Source organism: Saimiri boliviensis, chromosome X (genome assembly GCF_048565385.1).
Source record: "Saimiri boliviensis isolate mSaiBol1 chromosome X, mSaiBol1.pri, whole genome shotgun sequence".
Taxonomy (NCBI): Eukaryota; Metazoa; Chordata; class Mammalia; order Primates; family Cebidae; genus Saimiri; species Saimiri boliviensis.
Genome location: NC_133470.1, coordinates 132,886,277 through 132,913,588, shown reverse-complemented (window position 1 = coordinate 132,913,588; position 27,312 = coordinate 132,886,277). Strand labels below are relative to the sequence as shown.

The 27,312-nt window shown below is 36.8% G+C and overlaps 1 long non-coding RNA gene across 2 annotated transcripts in view; it reads right to left on the bottom strand.

Moving 5' to 3' along the window:
- Window positions 1–2,974: 2,974 nt before the first annotated feature.
- Window positions 2,975–27,312, bottom strand: part of LOC141582878 (uncharacterized) — a 122,356-nt gene continuing 98,018 nt past the window's right edge. The window contains exons 3-4 of one of the 2 annotated variants that reach the window (XR_012515786.1): window positions 9,402–9,499; window positions 2,975–3,372 (exon numbers count right to left, since the gene is read on the bottom strand). This is a non-coding gene — a long non-coding RNA (uncharacterized LOC141582878). Of the gene's footprint in view, window positions 3,373–9,365; window positions 9,500–27,312 lie in introns of those variants that run through there. The other variant, XR_012515785.1, reaches the window with a different exon arrangement.

The following is a 27,312-nucleotide window of genomic DNA, read 5'->3' as shown; positions in this document are numbered from 1 at the left end:
ATAATAAGATATACTACTTGCACATGTACCCTTGACTTAAAAGTTTAAGGAAGAGAAAAAACAATATTTTAAGATATTACCATATTTAACATTTATTATATCACTGATTGGTGGTCATGTTTTTGGCAGTGGTATTTGGATTTTCTTAGTTGATAAGGTAATTTTTCTGACTGATTCCACAAGTGATTCCACAAGTGGAAAACCATTTAATTAAAATTTGTTTACTGCATAGACAAATGTAAAAACAGCCTCAACACATTGGTTGTATTGGCCAACTCAATAATTAATTGCTGCCAAATGAATGAATGAACATTTGCTTAGTGTCTAGCATTAAGGTAGGCACCCTTTTACTTTGTCCTATCAGGTTATCCACTTATCCAAGCAACCCACTTTACAGATATGTTATTTAAAATAAAATAAGGGGACCCAGATCATTACAAAGAAAGCTTGTGGGGCTGTGAAACCAGGGGCTTTTAATGCAGTGACCAAAGATTGATGTTTTCCATGGGAAGGTATAGTCATGATCATGATGTAATTCATGACTGGTGCTGTGGGAAGGTAAATAAGCATTTCAAATTAAAAAAAAAAAAAATGAGGCCTGATCCAGATTAACATCATGAATGATAACTCAAGTTGTTATCATGTATAGTCCGGTATGATGTGAATAAGAAAGGGCATTATGTGGTATTCATCCTAAGGATCCATAACTCCAGTCTGATCATGAGAAATCATCAGCCAAACCCAGATTGAGTGAAATTTTCCAAAATATTGTGCTCAGTGTTCTTCAAAGTGTCAAAGTCATGAAAAACAAGAAAAGATTGGTTAAAAAAAAAAAATGCCACAGGCTGGAGGAAACTAAGCAGACATGATGACAAAATAAAACATGAAATCCTGAATTGTATCCCAAACAGAAAAAGGACATTGGTTAATAATAATGTATCAATGTTAATTTCTTAGTTTTGATAAAACTACCATGGTTATATAAGACGTTAATGAGAGGGGAAGGTGGGTGAAGATTACACAAAAACTTTCTCCACTACTGTTCCCACTCTTCCGTGAGTGTAAAAATATTTCAAAATAAAAAGTTAAAATATGGAAGAAAAAAGGTTAAAATGGAAGAGAGAACACTTAGCAGCCCGGAAGCAAATCAAAATGTCCCTAAGAGAGGTTGAAGAATGCATAAAACACACACACTCAAACACATGCAAACTTGTCCAGGGCTATCATGTTTCTGGTTAACAAAGTTCTTCCAAAACAACCTTATACCAGCTGCTAGGCCTGCAAGAGTTTATTTTACCAGCTCTCTAGCTGTCTTCATCATGCTTCCTTCTGCAGCATTTTAGTCAAAAACAAAATCAATTAAAAAAACAGACAATAAAGTGCAATCCCAACAACCTCCCATCCCCTGAACCCACTCCAGATGATTATCAAGTTGCTCCACATTCTCCAGCCTTTGAGTACATACTGGCTTTCTGAGTTCTGAGAAGCATTAGATCTTCCTAATAATCCTAATGGCAGTTTTAAGGAAAAAAGAGGCATATCATAGACTCTCCCCCCAGGTGAAGTGTATTTTGCTGTATTTAAGACGTTTTAGAAAGTAAGGTTGTTGTAAGAGGTAATGTTCTGAAGAAAAATAAAAGGTTGGCCTGTAGCTGATATTCCACAGTAGCGGCGCAGCCATCTGGTTGGGTTTTGAATCATCATTGATTTGCAGGAAAATGAAATACTAAAATCACCATGTAATTTTAAATTCCAAATCCATCTCAGCTTTGCCAAGTGGTTCCCCATCTGCAGAAGAGAACAGCATTCAGGCAGCCTGGCTCCAGCCTGACTCAAGCTATAACATATTTACTTGTGCCTGTTATTGACAGTACCAAACTTGTTTTGTAAAGTCGGCTTGCAACCTTAAATGTTGTTGCCTGCGTCTTTCATGGTACAAGTCCTTCCAACAAGGAATTCCTACACAAGTAACACCAAGGCATCACCAATTATTCTCATCTTGGGAACTTATTAACTCATGACCAAAACTTCTAAAAAGCATTCCCAAAGCCTCAGCTTGCATGTAGCTTCATGGGTGAGTGGAATGCTTTCACACTGGCTTCCTTTGTACCTCAGATCTTCTTATCATGAATTCCACGTATCAGCTTTTACTTTCCAAAGTGGTGGGTTTTCAGTGTCCTCCATTTTTAAAAAATGGAGAGAGCAATCCAACTTTTAGGGGTTCTATATTTTGCAATGAGAGGCACTGCTGTGCCTTCTTGATGAAAGCTATGTTGACTTGCCACATGCAATAGAAGCTTTTAGCTTTGTTTATGCAAGATAGCAAGAAGCTTTGTGGCTTTTCATGAAGGCCTTTTCTCTTTGGCATTAATTTTAATAAACTTATGACAAATTCCTCTTGCTGCTCTGTCCACTTTAGACCCCCTTATTATTTTTTCCACTTTTCACACCAAAATTTATTGAAAGAAAATTATCATGACCAGCTTCTCGTCTCAATTCTACTCCTAGAAATGCCATTCCAGAGTACAACCAGAAAACAGACCTGAAATTACCCAGATGCGTAAGCATTGAACTTCACGCTGAGGATACTACTTTTGAGTAAGAGTAAAGCATCCTTAAGGGTTAACAAAGAAAAGGGACTACACACTAGACATGTTCTTTTCGGATTCCAACACAGGACCACTTTATAGGCTGAGGTGTCATTTCTCATTCCAGCAGCGCACAGGTTAAGAGCCATCAGAAAAGATGATGCTGCATAAAGATATTTAAAGCCCAGGTTTTTATCTATAATGAATGTAACTCAAAAATATTTCAGAAGAACATGAAGAGGTAATAGCAAAGAACTTAAGCTTTGTAATCAGACAGACCTGAATTTTTGTCTTGACTTGGATACTCATCAGATATTTCATGCTAAAAATGTCAGGTAACATTTCTGAGCTTGTTTACTCAGATAAGAATAATCACTGTCCCTAGATTACAATGTTTATTGTAAAGAACCAAATGAAAGTATCCATGGAATGTATTTGTTATGCTGTCTGGCCTTTAGTAGAGATCACTAAATGATTTTGTTACTATTAACATTATTATTACTGTTGTTGTTAGAGTCATCATTATAATTATTTTACTAGCCTCAAAAATAGACTTTAGCAACTGTGGCATAAATTAGATAAAATAAGTGACTTCCAAATGAGTTGTACTTTTAAGTTGACACTAGACCAATAGAAAAGAACAAACAATGAAAAAACTATGAAGGACCATTGTAGCATTATACTTCACAATCAACAGATCTGAATTCAAAACTTGACTTGATCACTTACCAGCAGTGTGACCTTGAAGAAATTTTTAAACCTCACTGATCCTCAGTTTTCTCACCTGTAAAATGAAGAAAAAAATATTTCTTCACAGTTATGGTAAGACTATATTATATATGTAAGTCATTTGTCATAAGGCCCATTACAAAGTAGGCATACAATAGATGTTAGTTCTCTATCCCTTCCCTATATTGTATCACCAGCCCAATCAGGTCTTTTCCACTCTCCTTTTCCCTTCTTACCTCCAGACATTACAGTGGCATAAGAAGTTTTACATTTCAAGGATTCAGTTTACATATTCAGTTGAGAAGCTTATATAGATAAAAGTTATATACATATATATATTATGTCTTTATATACTATATGTGGGTGTTTTATATATAATATATTATTCATTTCAAAGGGGTTGACTATTTTTTAAAGATTTAAATTGGTAAATTACATTTCAGGAAGATCATGCAAATCTAGTTCAAGCATCAAGAATGTTGGAGGTGAAAAGGTAAGTTTATATATATAAGATTCTCCCAGGCAAACTCAGGTTGTGATTTTTACCTGGTGTCGTTAACCAGAAAGCATTAGGATTAGTCAATGCTTGTATTGAGGGTCACAGTGAACAATCAAGAATTATTGAGCTGGAAGGGAGCAACTTTTTTTTATTTATTTATTTTTTTTTTTTTTTGGGTCAGGGCTAAGCTAATATTCTAGCAGAGTTCTGTGGATTTTACTAAATTCTAAAGCTCACCCACAAGTCAAAACCAACTTGACTCAATGAAGATTATGTAGATGACACGGAAAGTCTGCAAAATAACAAATTCTAATTCCAGTATTCTACTAGGAAGTGGTTATTGCTCCCACTTATGCTTCTCTGCCTCTTTCCTTCCTTGGTTCCTCATAGCTGAGTACAATGGTGCCCCAAATTGGAAACCCAAGGTGTTCCCAGCTCCTGATCCAATTCAAATTGAAGGAGTTAACAGCAGATCCAGACACATCAACCATTTAAGTTTGGATTTAGATCAGCCTCCCTGAGATCTGATGAATCAGTAAAGATCTCCAAGACTTTTTGCTTTTTCTCCCACGTCCCCTTTGCCACCAACCAACAACAAAAGTCGGTAGTAAATAGTAGTTATTTGCATGGATTCTGAAGCTAGATTGCCTGAGTTAAAATTCTAGCTCTGTCAATTACTTGCTCTTTGGCTTTTGGCAAATCATTTTACGTATATATTCCTCAGTTTCATCATCTATAAAATGGCAGTAATGATAGTATCTAGCTCATAAACTTCTTGAGAGGATTAAAGGTGAGAAGGCTTGTAAAATGCTTACTGCCTGACACATAATAAGCACTTCATGTTCATGGTAATGATTTTAAAAGTCTGAGATCCAAGGAAATGTTTCCCTTCTCCCTTTCTAATTTGCATCTCTTCATTCCTCCCTCTTCTTAACACCCACTCCCATGTTGATATTGTTCACTAAGCTTCTAACTTGATCACTATTCTCAATCCCTACTAGATTTCACAACCTAATACCTCAATCCTCTTCCAGGTTTGGGCAGACTTGGGAGAAATACGAGATGATGAGCTGAGCACTAACTGATTGACTTATCTGACCTTCGCCGGGCGCGGTGGCTCAAGCCTGTAATCCCAGCACTTTGGGAGGCCAAGGAGGGTGGATCACAAGGTCAAGAGATCGAGACCATCCTGGTCAACATGGTGAAACCCCGTCTCTACTAAAAATACAAAAAATCAGCTGGGCATGTTGGCACATGTATGTAATCCCAGCTACTCAGGAGGCTGAGGCAGGAGAATTGCCTGAACCCAGGAGGTGGAGGTTGCGGTGAGCCGAGATCGTGCCATTGCACTCCAGCCTGGGTAACAAGAGCGAAACTCCGCCTCAAAAAAAAAAAAAAAAATCTGACCTTCCATATCTATGTTTCACCAGTATAACATCTGACCTTCCATATCTATGTTTCACCAGTATTTTATTGAAGATTTTTGCATCTATATTCATCATGGATATTGGCCTGAAATTTTCTTTTATTGTTGAGTCTCTGCTGGGTTTTGGTATCAGGATGATGTTTGTCTCATAAAATGATTTGGGAAGAATTCCCTCTTTTTGGATTGTCTGGAATAGTATCAGAAGGAATGGTAGCAGCTCCTCTTTGTATGTCTGGTAGAATTCGGCTGTGAACCCATCTGGACCTGGGCTTTTTTTGGGTGGTAGAATCTTAATTGCTGCCTCGACTTCAGACCTTGTTACTGGTCTATTCAGGGTTTCGGCTTCTTCCGGGTTTAGGCTTGGGAGGATGCAGGTGTCCAGGAATTTATCCATTTCTTCCAGGCTTACTAGCTTATGTGCATAGAGTTGTTTGTAATAATCTCTGATGATGGTTTGGATTTCTGTGGAATCTGTGGTGATATCCCCTTTATCATTTTTTATTGCATCAATTTGGTTATTCTCTCTTTTCTTTTTTATTAATCTGGCTAGTGGTCTATTTTGTTGATCTTTTTGAAAAACCAGCTCCTGGATTTATTGATTTTTTGAAGAGTTTTTTGTGTCTCTATTTCCTTCAGTTCTGCTCTGATCTTAGTTATTTCCTGTCTTCTGCTAGGTTTTGAGTTTTTTTGATCTTGCTCCTCTAGCTCTTTCAATTTTCATGATAGGGTGTCAATTTTAGATGTCTCCTTTCTTCTCATGTGGGCACTCATTGCTATATATTTTCCTCTAGAGACTGCTTTAAATGTGTCCCAGAGCTTCTGATATGTTGTGTCTTCATTCTCATTGGTTTCGAAGAACATCTTTATTTCTGCCTTCATTTCATTGTTTATCCAGTCAACATTCAAGAGAAAGTTGTTCAGTTTCCATGAAGCTATGCATTTCTGAGTTATTTTCTGCATTCTGAGTTCTAACTCGATTGCACTGTGGTCTGAGAGACTGTTATGATTTCCGTTCTTTTGCATTTGCTGAGGAGTGATTTATTGCCAATTATGTGGTCAATTTTAGAGTAGGTGTGATGTGGTGCTGAGAAGAATGTATATTCTGTGGACTGGGGGTGGAGAGTTCTGTAAATGTCTATTAGGTTTGCTTGTTCCAGGTCTCAGTTCAGGTCCTGGATATCCTTGTTGATTTTCTGTCTGGTTCATCTGTCTAATATTGACAATGGGGTGTTAAAGTCTCCCACTATTATTGTGTGGGAGTCTAAGTCTCTTTGTAAGTCACTAAGAACTTGCCTTATGTATCTGGGTGCTCCTGTATTGGGTGCGTATATATTTAGGATCGTTAGCTCTTCTTGTTGCAGTGATCCTTTTACCATTATGTAATGTCCTTCTTTGTCTCTTTTGATCTTTGTTGCTTTAAAGTCTATTTTATCAGAGATGAGAATTGCAAATCCTGCTTTTTTTTGCTCTCCATTTGCTTGGTAGATCTTCCTCCATCCCTTTATTTTGAGCCTTTGTGTATCCTTGCATATAAGATGGGTTTCCTGGATACAGCACACTGATGGGTTTTGGCTTTTTATCCAATTTGCCAGTCTGTGTCTTTTGATTGGGGCATTTAGTCCATTGACATTTAGGGATAGTATTGTTATGTGTGAATTTGATACTGTCATTTTGATGCTACCTGGCTGTTTTGTTGGTTAGTTGATGCAGATTCTTGATTGTGTTGATGCTCTTTTACCATTTGGTGTGTTTTTGGAGTGGCTGGTACTGGTTGTTCCTTTATATGTGTAGAGCCTCTTTCAGGAGTTCTTGTAGAGCAGGTTTGGTGGTGATGAAATCTCTGAGTACTTGCTTGTTCACAAAGGATTTTATTTTTCCTTCACTTATGAAGCTTAGTTTGGCTGGATAGGAGATTCTGCATTGAAAGTTCTTTTCTTTAAGGATGTTGAATATTGGCCCCCAATCTCTTCTGGCTTGTAGGGTTTCTGCTGAGAGATCTGCTGTGAGTCTAATGGGCTTCCCTTTGTGGGTAACCCGACCTTTCTCTCTGGCTGCCCTTAGCATTTTCTCTTTCATTTCAACCCTGGTGAATCTGACGATTATGTGCCTTGGGGTTGCTCTTCTTGAGGAATATCTTTGTGGTGTTCTCTGTATTTCCTGTAGTTGAATATTGGCCTGACTTGCTAGGTTGGGGAAGTTTTCCTGGATAATATCCTGAAGAGTATTTTCCAGCTTGGATTCATTCTCTTCATCACATTCAGGTACACCTATCAAACATAGATTAGGTCTTTTCACATAGTCCCACATTTCTTGAAGATTTTGTTCATTCCTTTTTGCCCTTTTTTCTCTGTTCTTGCCTTCTCTTTTTATTTCATTGAGTTGATCTTCCACCTCTGATATCCTTTCTTCTGCTTGGTCAATTCAGCTGTTGAAGCTTGTGCATGCTTCACGAAGTTCTCGTGTTGTGTTTTTCAGCTCCATCAATTCACTTATATTCTTCTCTATGCTGTCCATTCTCGTTAGCATTTCATCCAATCTTTTTTCAAGGTGCCTAGTTTTTTTTGCGTTGGGTTAGAACATGTTCTTTTAGCTCACTGTAGTTTCTTACTACCCACCTTCTGAAGTCTGATTCTGTCATTTCATCACCCTCCTTCTCCATCCGGTCTGGTTCCCTTGCTGGTGAGGAGCTGTGATCCCTTTTAGGAGGAGAGGTGTTCTGGTTTCAGGAGTTTTCATCCTTTTTGCTCTGGTTTCTTCCCATTTTTGTGGGTTTATCCACCTGTTGTCTTTGTAGTTACTGTCTTTCAGATTGGGTCTCTGAGTGAGCTTCCAGTTCATGGATGCTGAAGTTACTTCATTTTTATTTTTATTTTTTAAGCTTTCCTTCTAACAGTCTGGCCCCTCTGCTGTAGGACTGCTGAGGTCCTCTCCCGGCCCTGCTTGCCTGGGGGTCACCTGCAGCAGCTGCAGAACAGTAAGGGTTGCTACCAGTTTCCTCTTCCTCTATCTTTGTCCCAGAAGGATGCTCGCCAACTGTCAGTCCGTTCTCTCCTTTATGAGGTGCGTCTTTGGATCTATGGGGGTCAGGGAGCTACTTGAGGAGACAGTCTATCTTTTATTGGGGCTTAAGTCCTGAGTTGTGAGCTCCGTTGTTCATTCAGAGCTGCTGGGCAGGTACGTTTAGGTCTGCTGCAGCTGAACTCATAAAGCACTTTTTGTTCCCAGGTGCTCTGTCCTGGGGAGTTGGGGCTTTATGAGTTTCCGTTGCACTACTGCCTTTTTTTTATTTTTCTTTCAGGTCTGACCCACCCAGCTAGCAGCAAGCCTAGCCACTGCCTGCCCGCAGGGGCTTTGCTGAGCTGCTGTGGGCTCCGCCCAGCTGCCCTGAGCTCTTCCCTTCAGTCCTGTTTACAAGGGCGTAGTTAAAACTGTCTCAGCAATGGTGGCTCTACCTCTGTTATGGCGGACTCTCTCTGTTGTGGCAGGTTGCCTCGGCAATGGCGGGTTGCCTCAGCAAGGGCAGCCTGCCTCCGTAGCAGTGGAGAGTCTCAGTAATGGCGGAAGCCCCTCCCCCACCGAGCCGGACCGTCCCAGGTTCAGCTGTGCTTGCTTTGAAACGCTCAACCTAGAGGGTTTTCAATTACTGTTTTTGGTTTCGTTGTTGTTGGGGGTGGGGGGGTGGGGGGGTGGGGGGGTGGGGGGAACCACCGAGCCTGATCCCCTGGCTCCCTGACTCAGAGTCTTTTCTTTTATTTTTTAAGTTGAACGACCCCGCGTTCCAGTTGCTTGTTGAAAAGGCGCCGGGATCTCCTGTGCTGCGACTCACTGAGTCAGCTCAAACTGCGGCACCAGCTCCTAGTGTTTTGTTTTGTTTTGTTTGCCTAGGAATCTCCTGGCCTGACTCGCTATTTCAGCTGAATGGGCTATTCTGCCGTCTCAGGGCTCTGCTCGCCAGCTAAGAGGGCTCCCAGACCAGTGGCTTTTGTACGGAGAACCGCAACAACAGGGAGTGGTCACAGCAGCCGCGCGGGCGGAATCAGCCCCGCGGGGGCCAAAACAGCGGCACAGGCTGGGACTGCGACGCTGGCGACCCCTCTGCCTGGGTATCTCCTGGTCTGTGGGCAATAAAAATTCGTCTGGAAATGCGGCGTCCACTCACCCTCTGCACTTTCACTGGGAGCTGAAGTCCTGAGCTGTTCTTAGGCGGCCATCTTCCCAGCATTCTCCCTCCCTGCTGAATCTTAAATCTGAAAAAGCCTATGAAATTAAAATATATTATGTAAATTATGTGTTTTTATTTGTATAACATTCTCCATCCCATCCCAGGATCTCAAAGCACTTTGCAAACATTAATTACCTATCAGTATCTGCCTCTGGTATGACTATTATCATTGCCTCCTAGATGATGAAACAAGAACAGAGAAAGGTTAAGAAACTTGCCCAGAGCCACATGGGGCAAACTCTGAACAAGAACCATTTCTTGTTTCTGTGTTTGCAATAATGAGCAAATTAAAAGTGCAATAATTTTCTTTGTAATTCAGAAAACAACTTTCTTTTAACAGTCGTCCCTAACCATAAAAAAGAAGTCTTTTTAACTTCCCTTAATGTGGATACTTTTTTTCAGATAGTACCTAATTGTGGTAAATTGCTTCATTCCCTAATTGTTACTTCAAGGCAACTAAACATGGTTATGTTGACTACTCAAGAGTGGATTGTTAATGGCCTTAATCATCAGATAATCTGGCAATATAATCAATGTAACTGGGAGATACCTTGTGGAAACAACAAGTAAATCAAGTATAAAACATAAACTTACAAGGGAGTGTTCAATTCTACTGTTTTATGTTTTGTAGGATAAGTTGCAAAATCTAATTTCACAAAGAAGCAGAAGGAGATGTTAATGCTATTTTGTTCCCCTCTTTGCCAGAACCCCATATTCCTTGATGTATAATGCTGGATTCTCATCACACCAACTTAGAACATCTTCTCATCTTTTTGGCAGTTATGAAAACAGTTTGATAATATTCTGTTCGTATGGCTGTGGGGTTTTTTAGTCTGTTCTTGCATTAGATAATGCATGGTTTTCAAATAATAGCAAAAACATCTTCTTCCTAACCTTAGCTCTTCCATCTCTAGTTCACAAGCCCTAAATGTTAACCAGGATTACTAATTTTTATTGTCTTTTAAGAGTTTGTTATGCATTTATAGGCCAATAGAAATATGTTTTCTTTCTCTGTCTTCTACCGCAATGATAGATTACCATTTTGAATTTTAACTATTTTACTTAGCAATATGTCTTAGAAATATTTTCTTATAGGTACCTAAAGAATATCTTCATCTTTTAAAAGAAAATGCTACAGTTCCATTGTATTATTTTGCATCAATGTACCATACTTTATTAGCCAGTTCTGTACTAATATAAATTTATAATTTGTCCAATTATTTTCTACTACAAACACTGCCACAATCAGTAATATGGTGCATGTGCCATTTTACACAGGAGAATATATTTGTAGAATATGTTCATAGAAAATATATTGCTAGGTTAAAAGGCAAATACACTATGGTTTTGGTGGATTGTCCTCCATAGGGATTGTATCAATTACATTCCAGCAATAATGAATAAAATTCTCCACAATATATCTTGCATATTTGTCCTTGCCCAAATTTCTGTTGAATTGTAATGCTCAGTGCTGGAGGTGGGGGCTGGTGGGAGGTGTTTGGGTCATGAAGTAGCTCCCACTTGGCTTGGTACTGTCTTCACTACAGTGAGCTCTCAAAAGATCTGGTCATTTAAAAGGACATGATGCCTCCCACCCTCAGTCTCTCTCACTGTCTTGCTCCTCCTTTTGCCATGTGATGTGCCTGCTCTCCATTTGCTTTCTGCCGTGATTGGAAGCTTCCTGAGGCCTCCCCAGAAGCAGATGCTTCCAAGTTTCCTATACAGGCTGCAGAACTGTGAGCCAATTAAACCTCTTTTTTTGTGTGTGAATTTCCCAGTCTTGGGTTTGTCTTTGTAGCAATGCTAACACAACTTAATTCGCCTCACACCCCTACCAACAGAATATTATCAAATTGTTTTCATATCTGCCAAAAAGGTGAAAATGGTATCTCATTGCAATTCTCTAATTACCAGTGAGGTGAACATCTTTTCATATGATTAAGAGCCTTTTCTATAAAATATCCATTCATATTCTTTGCTCAGTTTTCAATTGATTTTTAGCATTTTCTTATTGATTTATAAGAAACATTTATATAGTAGAAATAATAGTCTATCTTGGATATAAACTAGAAACAAATTTTTAACAGTTTATCAATTATCTTTAATTCTTGGTTTGGTGGTTTGCCATAAAAGATTTTTGATTTTTAAGAAATAATATTTTAAATATTTTATTATTTTCATTTTATGTTATAGTTAGAAATGCTTTTGCCACACCCAGATCAAAAAACCTCTGCTCTCTACAGTAAAAAGATTTGGGGGCTTTCTGTTGGTGTATGAAGGGGAGTGAAATAGGAATTATAAAGATTACTCCAAAATACAGATTCAGTCTTAAGAAACAAATATGAAACAAAAACAAAAGGATCAATCCTATAAAATAAAAGGGCAAATGAAATGAAATGTTTTAAAGCTGAACTCTCACTAGGGTAACCAGAAAATATTTTATGTTTTTAGCATATATTATGAGCCAGGGGATGATCCTTTCAATCTAGAAGAACTAAAAGATGAATTGCACAGATCAAGAAGCAACTATTTTGGTTGCCTGTTGAATAACCAGGGCCTCCAGAAAGTGTAGAAGTGCTGTGTAGAGAGAAAAACATGACTCCAGAGAGCAAGAAATTAGTCAGTTGACTATTGAATCAGCTCAATGAACAACTAACAATAGGTGAAGTTGTTAATAATGATCAATTTAGACCTTAGATTTCCATTCCTTCAACAGGATAAGTTTAGTATATATATATATATATATATATATATATATATATATATATATATATATTTGGTAGAGACGGGCTAGCAAATAATTTTTTAAAAAGGCAAATTATGTGAAAGCACCATAATGAATACTTTAGATGTAAAATTAGTTCAAACAAATTGAGTACAAAGAGTTGTTAGTAACAGTTCAATACAATTCAATATTTTCATTTACTACTTTGAGAATAGAAGAGAGAGGATACTAATAAAATTTGCAGGTGTTCCTGCACAATGCAGGATAGGCATAAAATAGAATGTAAGCAAGATAAACTTTTTAAATGGACAGAAATCAATAAAATAAGATTCAATAAAGCATTCATAAATGTAATGTGATTCACAAAGGAAAGAATAATCAAATGCACCAATGTAAAATGGAATTACAAGAGAGTCTAAGAGTTATAGCAGAAAGCAAAATGAACATGTATCAGCAAGAGGACTGTCAAACCCCAAAGGCAAGTGCTGATCAAATTACAAAAATGAATTTGTTTCCTAATAGAAGAAAAAGGGGAAAGGTTATGCTAGTCTATAATCACTTCAGCATGTCTGTCCAGGGTGTCAAGCTAGAAAATAACAGATAAGTGAAGTACATAGAAGTAACTGGAAAATCAAATGACTTCACATAGGAAGAAATAAAACAGGTATAAACCAAGATAAATGTAGAAGCATACATGAAGGATGTAAAAACACATAGAGTTGATGAGAGCAGAAGCCAGAGAAAGGCACAGAGAGAAGGGTAAAGGAGTAGAAGGGAGGAAAGTGGAAAGCCACGAAAGGCAATGGAGAAGGGAGGGGAAGGGAGAGAAGGAGGAAAGGAAAGAAAGCAGGACTTTTTAAAGGGATAAAGAAGGACAAGAAGTTTTATGTGTGTGAAAGCACGAATGAGTTACCCCAAGAATTGGTGTATTTTAATTGGAATGTTTCCAAGGAATATACTTGCAGTAATTTAGATCCTTCATTGAATATGATCTTCAGATCAGCAAAGAAATTATAAAAAATGACCAGAGCCTTATCAGAAATTTGGGGGCAAAATCATACCTAAAAGAGTAGAAGAAAGCACTTTTAATTTTTTTTAATTTAAAATCTCCATGAATTTCAAAGCAATGCAAATTAACCATGAGAATGTCAACAAAAGGAAAGCAAACAGAGCCATATATTTCCCTTATAAAATCATATTTATTTATTTAATTTCAGAAGTAAAATGTGGCCATAAGAAAATTTGAAAATTATTGTGAAACATTTTTATATTTAAAATTATCAATGGTCTCAACATCATTAACACTGATGTATTTACTTGACTCTTTCATGCAACATATATTTTTAATTTGTATCATTTTGCATGTGTAATTGTGTATCTGGATTTTTATTGTTTATCATTATATAATTAATAGCTTTTAAGAAGTGAATATTTTTTGAAAACATGGCTATTAATAGCTACATTGTATTCCATTTATGAATGTTTATAAACATCTTTCTATGGTTTGATATTTAATTTTTAACTTTATGTCATTATAAATAATGCTACGATAGGTAGTCTCTGCATAGTTTAATATGTTCTTAGCATGCATTCTGAGAATGCAAACATAAAGTGTGAACATTTTATAGTTTAATATATGTTGTGTGTTATATGTGCATATGTGTATATAAACATACATTTGGAAAGAGAGAGAGAGAGAAAGAAATTGTTCTCAGGAAAGGTTGCTTGCACCCTGCTTAACAATATATGAAAATATTAATTTCATTTTATGCATGCCAGCATTACATGAGCAATAGTATTGTTATATTTTTTGTTACTATATTTTATTTTTTAATTTCTGTGAACTCTATGCATTTTGCCTACTTAATGGCATTATTATTGAATTCCTACTGGTTATTTATATATTAAGAGTATTAATCCGTGGCCATATCCATCAGTAACATTTTCCTTACTTGTTTTCTCATTAAAATGTATTGTTATGGTTTTGGGTGCATAGAGTATGTAATATTTATGTACATAAACACATTGAACTTTTACTTCATGATTTCCTCTTTGCTTTTATGCTTTGAAAGTTCTTCTCTCACCTATTATCAGTTAATTATTCACTTATACTTTATTCTAGTATATATGGTATCATTCTTTTATTTAGCTCATGAACTAATTTGGAATTTATTTTAGTGAATGACGTGAGGTGAGAATTTTTTTTTTTTCAAATAGTTAACCAGTGTTCTCAACATTCCAATATAATCTCATTCTTACCCCACTGATTTGTTATGACCCTATATACCAAGTGTGTTAATTAATTGGGTCTGTTTTAAGGATTTCATGAAAGATAAACTGACACAGAACATCCATACAATGCATGATAAGGAAGAGCACTTCTGTAAAAAATAGAGAGCAGTAAAGACAACAGAGGAAGCAAGGTAAAGAAGACAAAGTAATCAGATAGGAGCAAGCAAAACAGCTGAGGGAATGTGATGAGTTTCCATTGCTTATAAGAAACTGTGTAAAGTTACACAGAAGAGAAAATGGATGAAAGTACTTGAGTAAATGTATGTGTGGGGAGGGTGGGGAGGGGCACAAAGAGAGAGCAAAGTGAAAGAGAATAATAGACCTTACTCTATATGGAAGTTGTCCATCTGTAAAAAATAGGCGGGAGGAGGAAGAGCTCTCAGAAGGAGGGAAGTAATACAGAATTTGAAGCAGGTCAAAAGACACAGAAAGAAAGGCATAAAAAGACAAAAAAAGATGTGGTGAAGAAAATGACAGAAGCTAAAGGTCAAAATCCAAAAAAGAAAGAAAGAAAGAAAGTAGTGTCCGGAAAGTTTTACACAAAGAATCATCAAAGAAGAACCAGGCTCATAACGTAAAAATTGATGTTCTCCTGAGGACATTAAAGAATGTTTAAGAAGTAGAAAGAAATAGAATCAAACCACAGAACCAGGGTGAGGATGAGTCTTGTAGAGCATTCTAACACAAACAGGAAGTTACAATGTGAGGGCAGCAGGAAAGATATCTAATCATAATAAAAGCATGTGGAGGAGGAAACACAGCAATACCTGATCTCTAAATATGCTAAATTATCATGATGTTAACATTTTTAAAGTCTATTGGCTAAGGCTTATATGGAAAAAGTAGTCAAATTAGAGCTTTAAAATGTTTCATAGAGTCTTTTTTTTTTTTAAGGAAAGGGAATGAAAAAGGTAAAATAATTATGATCTTGGGTATTAAGATCCTCTGGAGAGAAAAAACAAAGGAAATTCCAATGCCTATGAACTAATTAGAGAGTCAGGAGAAAAAGCAGCTGAAAGGATAAACCATATAACTTGTTCATTCCTCATCAATTAAAGAAATATATATGGGGGCCACTACATTAAGTAGTGTGGCGGTATGAAAGATGAATGCTAGTCTCTGATCTCAGATGTCCTACCTAGTGTAGAAAACAAAATAATAAATACGACATTCCAGTGCTGTGGGATATATGCTATAATCAATTGTGTACAATGTGTTATAGAAATAAAAGAAATGATAGACTATCTAACTTTGTGGGGGATGAGGTAAAGAAAGTGAACTTTGAGCTGAATCTTAAAGGTTTCTTAGAAGTTGGCCAACTAGTCCAGGAAAGAAACAAGGTATAAAGGTGTGAGGTTGTATGGTGTACTTGGAGTACAAAAAGCAATTAAATGTGACTGGATCATAGAGTATGTAGGAGGATTTAGTAGAAAATGAGGTCAGAAAGAGACACAAAACAGGTTTTTCAACTATGCCAAAGGCAATGGGGAGACTTGAAAGCTCTTTAAGCAAGAGAGTGAAACTATCAGATTTACCCATTAGAAAAGCCAAGCTGGTTTTAATTGGAAGAAGGAAGGATTGAGGGTAAGGAATTAGAAGCTTTCACAATAGTACATATACATCATGGAATACTATGCAGCCATAAAAAAGAATGAGATCATGTCCTTTGCAGGAACATGAATGAAGCTGGAGGCCATTACCATTAGCAAACTAACACAGGAACAGAAAACCAAATACCACATGTTCTCACTTATCAGTTAGAGCTAAATGATGAGAACATATGGACTCACAGAGGGGAAGGTGGAGGGTGGGGAGAAGGAGAGGATCAAGACATGCGACTAATGGGTACGAAGCTTAATACCTGGGCGATAAAATAATCTGTAAAACAAACCCACATAACACACGTTTACCTATGTAACAAACCTGCACTTGTAACCCTGAGCTTAAAAGTTTAAAAAAAAAAATAGAAAAAAGATTATGAAAGCATAGATTAGAAAAATGACAGCAGAAATAGACAGAAATAATTAGATTTGAGACATTCAGAAAGTAAAATTAGCAAAACTTGTTAATAGATTGGCTATAGAATGTGAGAGATCATTCAGAAGATGCAGAGATTCTACTAAGATGTCTAGATTCCTAGATGGATGATTGGAAACACTGGAAAAGGTTTATGGTTGAAGAAGAAGATTGTGAGCTTGGTTAGGGATGGGGTGAGTTTAAAGGGCCTCTGAAACGTTCAGTGAACATACAGAAAGTGTTGGATATATATGCTCAGACCTCAGTAGAGGGGCCTGAGCTAGAGAAACACATTTAGGTCTACAAATACAAAAGAAGAAAGAGGGCAGATTTGAGCATTTTAATAGATAAAGGAAACAAAATCTGTGAATTATGGGAAAGAGGACGCTAAAAGAAATGTGTCCAGAAAACAATAAAAATTTAGTATATAGAATTTATAGAACATGAATAGCCTATGTTGTTAGAAATTCTAATTGTTCTTTAAGATATGAAAGGAAGAGTAAATATGTATACCACAGAAGTAATTATTTTTTAAAAAAATTTGACAATAAAATTAAAGATGCCAGAGTATATTTGCAATGTTAAATACCAAGTACTAAGATTTTTCTAACGAACTCCTCTTAAATACACTTATCCCCTGTCCAGACAGTTATGTTCACCATCTGCCAGCAGTAGTCCCTCTCTTTAAAAAATCTTTGTTAGTTTATTTTTCTTATGCTCAAAAATTGCAGAACAAATGAGACATGGCAGAGCATAGTGCTAAGAGCTATCAGAATGAGTGACAGCACAAAAATGGAAATGAATTTTGACAAACTCCCTCAGCAACTACATACTCCTAAAGATGGCAAGGGCCTATCCAGTATGTTTCAGCTAGGAGGTTTTCTTTTCTTCCTCTTTCTCTCTCTCTCTCTCTCTCTCTCTCTTTTTTTTTTTTTTTTTTGGAAATTGTCCAAGTTCTAATACAAAAACATGAAAGCATTGGAAATGCAAAAAAAAAAAAAAAATTGCAAAGACCGGGTCTCTTTCAAGATTTGCCCAAAAGAGAAATAGACTTGAAAATCATCTTGCATGATGATTCTCCTTACACAATAAGTCAGATTCAAGGTCACAGACTCAGGGTATTGAAGACTGGCTGTAGAGCAACTGTAGTTTTTCACATGATGTGGAAGATGCCATGATTTTAACACCTCTTCTTCCTGCAATTCGGCTTTATTGTTCACCAAATCAAGGCCCCACAAAATTAACATTATTATGGCACTAAAAGGACTCATTAAAATTTAAAACATTTTAAATTTAACTAATAAAATCACCCATGTTGCCCCAGATTTGAATTATACTTTCTCTCTGATCCCCAGACTAGAATCATGTGTTCTTTTCCTTTCAGGATATTCTTTTTGGTCTTGAATTCAGCAGTGTGTACACTAAAATACAAAAGCTACAGTGAAGAGTCACCCTGAACAAAGATTGAATATAAAATCATGTATGTTTCATGTTTTATTCTTTTCTGTTTAAGAAAGCACCTCAAATACAAGAATAAAACCTAGTGAAACCATGACAGGGAAATAGTTCCTACATTATATAATTACTCAACATTTTAATTAGAAAAAGTACAAACCCCTGACCAGACATGGTGGCTCACTCCTGTAATCCTAGCACTTTGGGAGGCCAAGGTGGGCAGATCGCTGGAGCCCATGACTTCCAGACCAGCCTGGGCAATATGGTAAAATCCTATCTATCTCCACAAAAAAAAAACGCAAAAATTAGCTGGTTGTAGTGATGCAAGCCTGTGATCCCAGCTATTTGGAAAGCTGAGGTGGGAGGATCTCTTGAACTCAGTAGGTCAAGGCTGCAGTAAGCTATGATTGAACCACTCACTCCAGCCTGGGTGACAAAGTGAGACTTTGTCTCCAAAACAAACAAACAAAAAAAGAAAAATTACAATCCCTCAGTAGATAAACGGCCAATTAAAAATTAAGGCAGTTCTCATAAGAGAAAATGTAAGCAACACACAAAGATATAAGAATATGTTCAATCTGGGAAGCAGTCAGAGGAGTTTAACTTAAAACTATAATGAGGTAACATTTTTAGTGATTTAATATAGATTTTTTTCTAGTTTTCTGAAAAGATTGTGGCGAAATTAGTCAATTATGCCAATGTTTTTGGAAATCAGTTTGGCAGCATTTTTTGAGAAAAATCCAAATGTTTATACCCTTTCACCCAGCAATTAAACTGCTAAAAATTTATGCTGAGGAAATAATTCAAGGGGTTACAAAAGTTTTATGCAACAAGATGTTCATCACATTGTTTATAATGGCAAAAAATAAGAAACCACCAGAATGACCCACAATAGACTAGCTAAATCATGCTGAATTGCCCTAATGGAATATTGTACAGCCACTAGAAATTATCATTATGAGGAATATGCACTACATGAGAAACCCTTTATGGCATAATACCACATAAAAAAGAACACACAAACGTGTCTTCATTATGTTTACAACTTTGTACAATTGTGACATGTAAAGGGCACATTAAAAAAACAATCGATACGTAGTGATATTGTGCTTTTTATTCCTGTATTATTGTTTTTATAATATGGTGCATTGATAAAATCAGTAAAATAAACAAGAACCTCCCTCATGATTCTTCCACTTCTCTTCCTTTTTTCAGTTTGACAGACACCTGGTTTCTGATGACCCCTGGGATTTCCATATAAACCCCAGACAATTCCCTGGACTGCAAAGGTCACCCCTGGAAAATCTGGCTGCCTAGAAAGGTCAGGCCCTGCTTCTGGCTTAGACAACTTTCATTTTCTTCCCCAGTTTCCCTGGCAGTGCCCTAACTTCCCCCTTTGTTTGTGTTTAAAGCTGCTATAGTCATTTGGGAAAACACATTTGAAATGGATTTACTTTCTGGGGTTGAAAATTTAATATGCTTGGTGTGATAAATATGTCTTCTCTATTAACATTAAAGCAAGAGAGGAAGAAGAGAATAATACGAGTGGAAATGAGATTCTGAAATATCCAGGGTAAAACAGTTTTAAGCAAACCATGGTAGATCCTGAGCCTTTCAAAGGTTGATTCCTCAGACAATTTATTTCAGAAGATTTAGTTTACTAGGTAACTGGTCTTCTTTATCCTTATTGTGAGACACTGCTGTAGTTCTCCTGAGACTATCAACTTCCCCCATCTGGAGTCACAGCATGGACAGTTGTTTTCTGTCTGGACCAAATTACTTTTAAGTGTTACATTCATGACCTAAATGGTTCAACATCCATTTAAATTCAACAGATTTTTGTTCCTTGACCTTTAGTAGACCTAATTCCAATTCTAATAGAGATTGTAATAACACAGTGGAGATAGTGCTTGGCCTTTGCTGAATGATATGTATTTGCAAAGAGAAAAGGACACCATGGAGAGAGAGAGAGAGAGAGAGAGAAATTAAGAGAAAGAGAGAGAGAGAGATCCCAATAATGAGGGGGCACTATTCTAATAAATTAGATACTTTTATGCAAGTTGTTGACAAACTGTACTTATTTGTTTAATCCTCCCCTTTGGCCTTTTTCATGTGCCAAGAGACTCAAAACATAAAAACGGCTTTGGCCTCTCTCAATACTGCTTCTAATGACTCCTGTTTGATTGCTTCCCACCACCCCGATCCCTGAAGACAACATAAATGTTCATGTCAATCTAGTTTTGTCTACATACAAACGATGAAGGGGAAGACACACATTGTGATTTTATCCCAAGCCCCATGTCCACCTAAGGATGACCCCGGACTCAAAAGCCCCCAAAATATAGATATACAAAACCTGCCGTATACCCTCAGCTCCATTATCTTGTGTTTTCTTTACCTAAGTGTCTCAGCACGGCCAACCACTCACAATGTGGTGTTCACTGGCATTCATAATGCTGATTTCATGGCTCTGTGCCAGTTCTAAAATGCCTTCTAAATCTTCACAGGAAGGATTTTCTTCAGCCTAATTTTCATGTTGGTGTATTTTTATCATATTCTAATACATTGAAGAATGAAACATGCAATTTCATAAGCTCACTGATAATCTTCTATTTCCTCAGCCATGCTGGATCCAGGAGAATTTACTTCAGTCTCCAAATACATGAATATGTGTCAGCCTGGCAAGTCAGCCCATTGGCTAGAGACCCTGCTGCCTAGCCCTTCCCTAGAGCTGATTTTCCCTAGGCTTGAATCAGAGATATGGAGGCAGGCTTCAGTAGGGAAAACATGTTTGTGGAACCAGCCTGCCTGAATTCCACTCCCAGCTGCAGGATGTCTTTGCTGTGACTTTCTCGTCCCAATGACAGTGTGATCCCTCAATATAGCCTTTAGAGAGCATCAGATAAAAGGGAGTTATTTAAGGAGAAATTATTATTTCTATTAGAATTGTTATTATGTCTTTCCCAGCATGAATGTCTGGGGAAAGAGATACTTTAGTCACCAAAAGAAGAGAGAAGATTGTATGCAGCCCCTTTGAAGTTGCTTGGAGAGGGTGAGATAGAGACTGATAGACAAAGACAAGACTGTTGCTTATATTTTTAACTGTTACAGCCCTGATTATCAAGTGAAAAGAAAGTATGCATGCATCTAATGTGTGTGTGTGTGTGTGTGTGTGTGTGTGTGTGATGATCTCAGCTCACTGCAATCTCTGCCTCCTGGGTTAAAGTGATTCTCCTGCCTCAGTCTCCAGAGTAGCTGGGATTACAGGCACATGCCACCACGCCCAGCTAATTTTCATATTTTTGGTAAAGACAAGGTTTTACCACATTGGCCAGGGTAGTCTTGAACTCCTGTCCTCAAGTAATCTGCCCACCTCAGCCTCCCAAAGTGCTGGGATTATAGGCATGAACCACCTCAGCCAGCCAGGACTGAGTTATTTTAAGCAGGAGTATACCTAGATGGAAAAGAAAGGCAAACCATTGAGAAGGATAAGCTGGTAAAATGGGGGCAGTACTTTATGTATCCTCCCAAATACATGGCTATTTGTTCATGTCTACTCTGATTCAAGTCCAGATTTTGACTTTTAAAATCACTTGACCACACCCAAAGTAGATTATCATCCACACCTCGAGAAAAACGAGCCTTGTGGTAGATAGGCCTAGGGTAACCTGCAATGTTCAATCCCTTGAGTAATCTCCCCTGGAGTGGAGGTAAAACCTGAAAACTAACCAATAAAATATGGCAAAGGTGATGAGATATAGCTCCTCTGTTTCTGTTATTTAATAAAGCAAAAGTGAAAGAGTTTTTCAGGTGCAGTTAAGGTACCTAATTTGCTTTTAATTAATCAAAGGAATATTATCTTAGTTGGACCTGACCTAATCAGGTAAGCCCTTTAAAAGAGGGACCAGGGCTGCCTTCAAATGAGAGATTCCAAGCATCAGGGGCTCTCCATTGCAGTCTTTCAGGAAGCAAGCAGCTATGGATTCTAAATTCACAAGGTACTAGTTTGTGCCAACAGTTTGAATGAGCTTGGAAGCAGATCCTTCCTTAGTCGAGCCTCCAAATGAGAAGGCAGCCTGGCTGACAACTTGACTGTAGCTTTGTCAGACCGTGAGCAAGGATGCAGCTAAGCTGTGCCCAGACTTTTGATGCATGGGAACTGTAAGATTATAAATGTGTAATGTTTTAAGCCACTAAACTGAGACTCCTTCATGCAGCAATAGAAAACTAATACAGACAAGCATATTTGTTTTCCTCAGCTTCCTAAGGACATCCTAAGAAGAAATGTGGACCCAATGACAAGTGTGATCAAGTGGAAGAATGTGAGATGAGACATGAAGGCATGGTTCAAGTCCTGACTTTGCATGACCTGAAGCAAGATGCTTTACCCCTTTAAGTCTGTAACCTCATCTGTCAATGGGGTTAATTTAATCTGCCTAGACTTTCTCACACGGTTCTGAGGGAAGACTTTGAAAACTATGACACTTGCCATGCTTCATGTAGTATTCTAGGTTTCCTATATGTATTAACTCATTTAATCTTCAAACAGCCCTATAAAGTAGATACTTTTTCCCAGTCATTATCCCCATTTTACAGATGAGACAAATGAGAATCAGGGAGGTAAAAAATCTTGTGTGAGATGGCACAATTATTGATAGGTAAGAACAAACATTGAAACCCAGGCAGTCTGGTTCTACATTCTGTACTCTTAAACATTACACTATGTTGCCTCTTAAATCTTTAATAAGTCTAGGAAATGCACTCCCTCTGGAGCAAGCTGAGCTGGGACACCAAGATGTTCTGAAAAAGATTCATGATCCTCAGACAAGAATGATCCTTATAAGCCCTCACTTTGATGTGTTCTTCCAGATTTATCTCGGTTCTTCTGATATACACAACCACATACTAGTCAAAAGATATTCACCAGGAGGCAATAATCCTCTTTTTCTTCTGTAAAGTGCATTGGTACCATCCACAGGGCTCAGTCCCACTGCCTCATACCTGGCACCACCTCCTTCTACTGTTATCCATTACTACTTAGCTAAGAGCACATGAACATCTGCTTACAACAAACACACTTAATTTCTCCTCAAATACAGATCCACATAAAAACAAAGCATAAAGAGAATAGGAGCATTTTCACTGAATAGCTTTTAGGTACACTGCATGATTTCCATTATGTCTACTGTCTGATTTTGCAAATCACTGGGCATACAGAAGCAGCTCCCAGTTTATCAGAAAAAAAATCACCAGAGCTAGAAGAAGGTGCCTTGCTTAAAGGATGATATGTCACATTCCCCCCTGCCTTTGGAAAGTTTATCTTTTACTTTTAAATCTTCCTGAGGTTAAAAAAAAAAATCCTTCCTTTTTAAATGGCCATTATGATGCTTAAACTAATAATTAAAAATTCCTCCAGAAGTCCAACTGAAACTTCCCCTGCTTCAATTTAAGCAGGCAAGATTCTATTCAAACTTCAAAAACAGCTTTTAAAAAAACTTTCTCTGATACCTCTATATTAAATTAACTCCTTAACCCTTCAGCATTCCAGGCACACATACTTTTATTACTCTATTTATATAATAATGTTGTTTTTTATATAATTGCTATCACACCAACAGAGGTAGGATACAATTTATCTTTGTCTCCATTACACCTAGCAGAGTAACTGACACATATTAGAAAATTGAAGGAAACGTTTTAATGAATTAGTGAATGAAGCAAATTTTATACTGTTTCATCTGTAAGCAGAGCAGCTTTCTATTCATAAAACCTTTCTTACAAAGACCAAGTTTAGCTCTCTCATTTTTTCTCTTGCTAATTTAACAGCTCCCAATTTTTTTCCTGTCTATAAGACTTATTTTTCTAATCTATAGACCACAGTTTTCTCGACTATTGATATCTTCATATCTATTTCAGTGAGACAGTCAAGATCTGAGTCACTGTGCCATATACATTGATAACTATGTTTAAATGTACTTACACAATCAGCTTTCTTACAAAAAGTTGGTTGTGAAATGAAATAATACAAATCCATTTCTATATTAAACTCACATAAAGACAGTTTATTATTTTGAGAATAGCAAAATAATTTTAAAATTTTTAAAAGTGTTTTAACATGAGTAATATTTCTCTAATTTTTTCATAAGAGGCAATATGATATAGTAGGAATCACATCAGATTTGAAAGCAGAAGACCTGAATTTAAACCCAAAACTTCCTGTATACCCTCACTTGGCTTTTCTGAGGTTTTCTCTTCTGTTAAATTGGAATATACTAATGAATAACTCACAGGGTTGTTGTCAGTACCAAACAAACTAATAATGTATGTAAGAAGACTTTGTTCAATATAAAACAAAAATTAGTGATTATTATAGGTAGCAATAATAATAATAATAATAATGTAATAGGATGTTTTCTTAAAACTGGATTCATCAACCTACTAGGAGAATCACTTCATGCATTTAATACAAATTGCTTTTTTTCTCCATGGTACTGCATTGCCTGTTCATATTTAGCTTGAGATCAACTGTGACTCTCAGATCTTTGTCTGTGATGCTTGGGATGAGCCAGTCTTTTTCAACTGTGTTGTTGTGAATTTGGGTTTTCATCTCCTTGTGATAACCCATCCTTTTATCTTTTTTTCCAGTAAGATCCTTTTTTCCTAATTTATCAAAGTCATTTTGAGTTTTTCTCTCTAACATCTGTCAAAACACTTAGTGACAGGCACCCTAGAAGTTTATAGATCACCCAACAATTTGCATGTTCTTCCTCTACACAGGATGTATATGACTATGGGGTTCTTTCTATAGTGGGACCAAAGATACAAGAAGTGACTGTATTTGAAACAGTATTTGAGAATATCTATAGCAGATGGAAGAGAAAAACATCTTTCTCTGCTAGCAAACATAGCACAACCTTTCCAGATACATATAGAGAAGCCAAAACAGCACTCAGACATCTTTCTATAAATGAACCTTTTGATAAATGAGCTTTTATCCGACTTCATAGGCAGATACTGAAAGGGCTTACAAGAGGAGGGCACACCGAAGCCTGGAATATTTTAAGACAGAAGCAAAATAAACTACTTATTGGAGGGTAATAATCTGAACTACTGCCATTTGCATATTTTATAGAATGAGAAACACTTGCCAAGAAGGCTAAAAACAATAGCCTTGAGGATTATGATCAGGCACAGCTATTATAATAGCCCAGGATTTTAGCAGTGGGATTAAAGTGAAATGACTAGGTATGCCTAGTTTTAAATAAATGTCTAGATTTAGTAAGCACTATGACTTGGATTAGAGAGGAAGGAAAAACGACAGCATTTTTAAAAGAGTCCAAGTATCTTTTTTTTAAATTGCATTTTAGGTTTTGGGGTACATGTGAAGAACATGCAAGATTGTTGCATAGGTACACACATGGCAGTGTGGTTTGCTGCCTTCCTTCCCCGCTCCTGTATCTGTCATTTCTCCCCATGCTATCTCTTCCCACTTCCCCACCCCCATGTCCAAGTATCTTGAGATAAAGCTTCATATCATGGCAAGGAAAGAGGAAGAAAAATAAATATCCAGCCCCACTTAGTACATAATGGGTTCATTTTTGTCAGGATGTTGCCTCTACTTCTCCTCAGAAGAGTCTGCATAGAATTAAAACTTGTTAAATGTATGACATGACATTGGAAGACAAACATACTTCGGAAAAATCATAGATGCCAGAGTCCAAAAGGGCACTCAGACTTAAAAAATAAGAAGTAGTGAAGGAAAACCCTCATATGAGCTTGAATTCTAAAGATCCTAAGGTGCAGATGGAGATTTGAATATTTACAACACAACTACACAAATGAAAATTTGGCAACCATTAAAGACAATCTAAAATTTCAACCAAAATTAATTATGCAAGGCACTGTATTGGCCAAAATAGTGGTGGGTGGGAGCAATAAACAGATTAATAAAGCACAGCCTTTGTCCTTAAATAACTAACCATCTCTTTGGGAAAGGTATATAAAAATATTTGATTTGGGGGGAGAAAAGAATAATGATGGAAGATTAACTCTACAGTATACTAAAACACTGGAAAGCTACATTAATTAAAATAATTTGGAACTGGTGCAAAACGAAACAGACACATCAATGGAAGCAAAGTACAAACATACTCTGAGCTAAGGTACCACATGAATCAAATAAATAAATAGCCATCATAAATGAGTAAAAGCAAGATTTATTCTATAAGGATAGAATGTAAGTTATGTCAGGAAAATAATCTGTTTGAAACTTTGCATCCTACATCAACATAATGGAGTAAAGAATCAAATGCTTTAAAATTTTTTAAAGAAAAAAAATATGTCAATATTAACCTGCTCTTGGAGTGAGAAAGAACTTTCAGAGCTTAATAGCAATAGAAGAAAAGACAATAGAAAAGATTGCTAGACAAAACATTTAAAATGTTTAAACTTCTCCAGTGAGAAAGGTTACATAAAAAATATTTAAACAAACTGAAATTTTTAAAAATATGTTCAAGGTTTTAGAATATTAATACACAAAGAGCTCATTTGAATAAATAATTGCAAAATCATTAATAGATTCATGAATAATAGGTTATTCATAATTATCAAAATTCACTGATATTTAGAAAAATGTTTAATAAAAATACAGTATTTATAAAGAAATTTAAACAGCATTTTTTCACAAGCTGTTGGTGAAGAGCTGATCTTCAAATTTGTATGGAATTTCCAAAAAACCTAAAACACCCTTGAAAAAGAAGAATTAAATTGAAGGACTCACACTTACCAACTTTGAAACTTAATACAAAGCTATAGTAATTAAAACAGCATGGTACTAGCTCAAGGACTGACATAAACACCAATGGAAGAGAATAGAAAGTCCATAAATAAATCCTTTATCTTACACAATATACAAAAATTAACTTAAAATGGATTTTACTTTTTTTAAATTGTACTTTAGGTTCTGGGGTACATGTGCAGATCATGCAGGATTGTTGCATAGGTACACATATGGCAATGTGGTTTGCTTCCTCCATCACCCCATCACATACATCTGGCATTTCTCCCCATGTTATCCCTCCCCAACCTCCCCAACCCCCACTATCCCATCCTTGGCTCCCCCCAACAGACATCAGTGTGTCATGTTACCCTCCCTGTGTCCATGTGTTCTCATTGTTCAACACCTGCCTATGAGTGAGAACATGTGGTGTTTGATTTTCTGCTCTTGTGTCAGTTTGCTGAGAATGATGGTTTCCAGATTCATCTATGTCCCTACAAAGGACACAAACTCATAATTTTTTAGGGATGCATAGTATTCCATGGTGAATATGTGCCACATTTTCCTTGTCTAGTCTCTTGTCG